A 4,721-nucleotide genomic window follows, 5' to 3' on the forward strand; every position below is an offset into this window, starting at 1 on the left:
AAGTACAAAATAATGTGCTGCACTGCCAAAGCTTGTGCTTATTTGACCACAGACATAGAGAGCTGCTTAAGGACACTTATAAACTACTGAGCCACTGGAAGAGGTAACCAGGCTCACCACTTGGGATAAATGCGGCATAGACCGTGTATTTCTCTGTATCTTTAAATTAAAGAAAGTTCTGACACTGATGCATATGTAAACCTAAAAATAAAAATGTTATCCTCTGCATCTTACTTGTCCTAGATGGTTTTGAATTAGTTTTTTCGGGCTCCTTTCCCATTATTTTAACTTGGTAATCCTGTAATTAGCACACTTGATGTACCTTCGTAGCTACACACATTTCCTCACTTTGTCTTGGAAGACAGCCATGGTTGTCACCAAGGCTGGACTTTAAACATGGCTACCCATTTTCATCTCCATTATATAGTGGATTGATTGGACTAGTACTAGTAGTTTACCAAAGAAATATAATATTGTCTTTGTTGTCTTTTTACCTTAGATGAGGTGACAAGGACACTGCATTTCTCACAAGATCAATGGGTATTTTTTCTACTTGCTGAAAATGTTCTTTGTTGCCTGAAAAAATAAAACCAAGCAGCCACCTCATCTAAGGAATGGTAAGCTGGAATATATTATATTTTGTTTAAATGTGCTTCATGATAGCAAAGAGATTGCATAAGACAACCTTAGTGTTTACTTTGCAGTATTACAGTATTGCTATTGATGACCTATATGTGCTGAACACCACTCAGAAGGAAGCAGAGGACATGGAAGGTCAACAGGAAGAGGAGGAAATGTGGCTAATGTTGCATCTTAGTGATATAACCGCCTATTTAGGGAACATACCTGTAGATGAAGAAGTCCAATTGTGTGTGAATCCCAAGGCAGCCATAGAGAGTTTCTAGATTGACAAATGTATTATCCATATAGGAGAAAGTAATTGCAGGCAGGTAGTGATTTTAGATCCCTACTATAAAAACAAAAGTAGCTAGTTATTTTCAGCCTTTGGAAGAGATAGCATAACAAACTATCAAACTACCCTTTGTGTCTATATTGGCACTGTTTTACCAGAAGGTGTGCTATGAAAATGCTCCTGTCTGCACCTATGTTTCCTCCTTTCTTTTTTTATTATCTGCTCCATACATGCCCAGGATCAACTATATCCTAAATTGGTAGAAATGGTCATTTAACCAAATGCCCTTAGAAAAAAAAAAACACTTAATCCTATTTCCCAGGAATAATTGACACTGGTCACTTTTCAAGCAGTTTGCTTAGGTCAAAACAGTGGGATATGCATAGAAATTTAAAAGAGAGCACATTTATCTTCTGTACTCTATACCAACCTTTCTCAACCAGGGAACCGTCTCGCTTCCTCAGGGGTGGCTCAAACGTTTATGATAGGGAATTCTGATGTAAAAGGATGGATTCTGATATGAATGGGGGGCTCTGATGTAAAGGCTCCTGATGTGAAGGGGGGCTCTTGACTTAACCCTTTCGCTGCCAAGGACGTACGTCGTACGGAGCTACAAAAGTGCTTCCAGCTGGCCAGCTCAGTACGACGTACGGACCTGGCATTTACAGTTCTACTATAAGCTGATGGTAGAACTGTTCAGCAGGATGTCCCCTTTAAATTAATAGCTGTAGGGTTAAAGGGGATTCCCTGAAGTCAAAGGTAGCTCCTAATATGAAAGGAGGGGGACTCTGATGTAAAAGGAGGAGGCTTCTAATGTGAAGGGGGACTTTGATGTGAAATGGAGAATTCTTATGTGAAAGGGGGGCTTTGTTGTGAAGAGGGCTCTTGATTTGAAGGGAGGACTTTGATGCAAAGGATGAAACCCCACTTTTTCATGTGTTTCTGCATGCCCCCCCTTACATTTTAGACAGGGGAGCCTCAAGATTGTGCATTGTTTAAGGATGCCATGACTGCAAAAAGGTTGAGAAACGCTGCTCTATACAGCCTTATAGTGGCAATATTTATGATTCACAGTGAATTGTTTACATTATGAACAAAATCAGTGGTGCAAATTAGTGGAATGGGGCAAGTTGTTGACACAGATTTGCTCATTTTAGCTTAGTACAATAACATGTCATAATTTTTTTAGAGTAGAGCTACTACAAGGTTTTGTGAGACCACCCTAGCTACATTTAAGTTATTTCTAGTGGCTTGCAATTTGATCAACGAGTCCAACAAGGTTATTCAGTTTTCCATTTTAATAATATCCTGTTTTATTGCTAAATGCAACTCTGCTGCTACACCTTTAAATATTTCATTTGTGTTGACTGTACTGTAATTGCCCACAAAACAGGGGTCAGAAGTGGTAGTGGTAACTAGAAGTGGTTTTCTAACAGCAAAACGTTCTACTACTATGAGTACAGAGCAGTGGTCATTGTTTTGGTCAGTGAGTTTTAGAAGCACAATGTCTTCTAAAAGTAGTGCAGGCGAAAGCAGACTGTAGGCAATTGAGAAGAGTGTTATCAGTGAGGTAGCATTTCAGATGGTCATAGACTAGACATTTTTGACATCTGGGGGTTGATTTACTAAAGGCAAATAGATTTTTCACTTTGCTAGGAAATTTGCACCTTGCAGAGGAAGTCTCTGCTTAGTTTAATAAAGGTAAAACTCTCTTGACTTCCATCACCCAATCATGTGCAAGCAAAAATAACTTTTTTTTTATTTTCCCTGATTGGGTATTGTTTGCAAAGTAAAATTTCATCACATTCATCAAGGTAAGGGAAACTTCCCTTGCAGTGTGCAAATTCCATTGCAAAGTGAGCAGCCTATTTGCCTTTAGTAAAAATTAACAGCAACAATTAGATGGGTCTTTGGGTGTCCAGGCTGGTGGGGTCCAACAAGGGCTTTTTAGGTATGGGAATGACCAGTCTATGTTTTTTTTTGGGGGGGGGGCTAAGATGCCAATAAAAAGGAAGATACTGGAAATGCGGGTTAGGGAGCAAGCAATAAAGCCAGATGGTGACTGGAGTAGTTGTGAGGGGACAAGGTCCAGGGGAAAGGTGGTCGCTGGATATTAGAGAAAACTTTAGCAACCTCCTGTGTAGTAACAGGGTCAAAAGAGGAAGGTATTGAATGTGGTGGTAGATGTGGTACTGTGTGGAGTGGAGGAGATATCTGAACAGTGATCTCATCACAAATTGCATCTCATTGTAGCTTTATTCCATTGTTTGTAACTTAGTACCCTCTGGCAACAAGTCTTTATTTCATAGTTATATCAAGGCTCCTCTGATAAAGTGTCATCATTTTGTATTTCTTCAATATTATTTGTTAGTGTCATACTTAAAGTGGCAGAGAAAATAGGCAAAAAACTTTACACATTGTGAATGCCATACATTGGAAAATAAATGACTGAACACACACACAGGTGTTTTTCACCTTCGTGCAGCTCTAGCATTTGTTGTTCACTAAACCATTATGTCAGGCTCAGTTGTAATTGTATTTTTCCAAGCTGCGTGTTTTTTATCTTCTGAAACTTTGAAAAATAGTAGCACAGTCTCTTTGCTCTTACCTGTGGTACAATGTTTTGCCCTTATGCACAGATATAGTAATTGGAATGCTTTCGCAATTTTCTCCCTGATTGATGTTTGGATAACATGCTACTCTGACCACAAATGGTGCACAAACAACCTGCATTGTGACTCACAGAAACAGAACACACGCATAGCTGCATGTGCTAATCTTTACCTAATTGCCACCTAACTCACAGTCTAGCCACATTATATAAATCAACAGGCAAAACAAAAATGTTGCATAAACAATTTCTTCTTGTACAATGTACATCTGCTTGTTAGAAAAACAAAACTGCGAATTTAACTGATAATAACAGATTACACCAGGAAAATAATAAGGCTCTGGGATATTTGTTTTCATACTATCCTAATCTAACATGATTAAAGCAGTACTCAAACACGACAGTGGCACGAAAGTGTGCATTCTGTTAATAATAGGTACAAAAGGAGGGAAACAGGTACTTTTACATTACTCCAAGCTTGCAAGCTGCCACTTGTTTTAATAAAACTTGTGACGCCCCAGTGTCTCAAGCTAGAGCTTTTATTTATTGTTCGGCTTTTGACTGTGTTTGTCAAATCATTATGCTTTATATATATATAATAGAAATTTTCAGCCGATACGGCACAATCTAAATACTCATGATCAACTTATTTTCAGTACTCGTCCATTATAGAGCTTTTTTATAGAGCATTATTTCCCATGAAGCAGTTCATTAACTGTGTTATCCAGTAAGTGGTATACGGACTATTAAGTCCCTTCGGTAAAATATATGTAGGTAGAACTTCTAGACCCCTTCGGGTCCGCTTTGGCGGGCACAAACAGAATATTTTGAAGAAATCAGAAGATCGTTCAGTACCAAAACATTTCCTTATGCACCACAATGCTGGCATTAGTGACCTTAGATTGATAGGCAGAGAAGCTATACCAGATAATGGTGATGAGAGTGAGAGACACAAAAAGTTGTGTGTTTTGGTTCTACCGTCTGAATAGTCTAACACCAAATGGCGTCAATAAGGCATATGAGATACCTGCTGTTATAAAAGACTGTTGAGGAGAGGAGTGTTCCATCATGTGTGTGCGTGTGTACATAGGCACATAGGTGGATGCCTGTGTGTCTGAGTGTACACGCACGAGTATACAGAGAGATATATAAATATAAATATATATACATTATATATATATATTTATTTAATTTTTT

This window comes from Nanorana parkeri, unplaced genomic scaffold (genome assembly GCF_000935625.1).
Source record: "Nanorana parkeri isolate BGI_ZX_2015 unplaced genomic scaffold, ASM93562v1 scaffold258, whole genome shotgun sequence".
Taxonomy (NCBI): Eukaryota; Metazoa; Chordata; class Amphibia; order Anura; family Dicroglossidae; genus Nanorana; species Nanorana parkeri.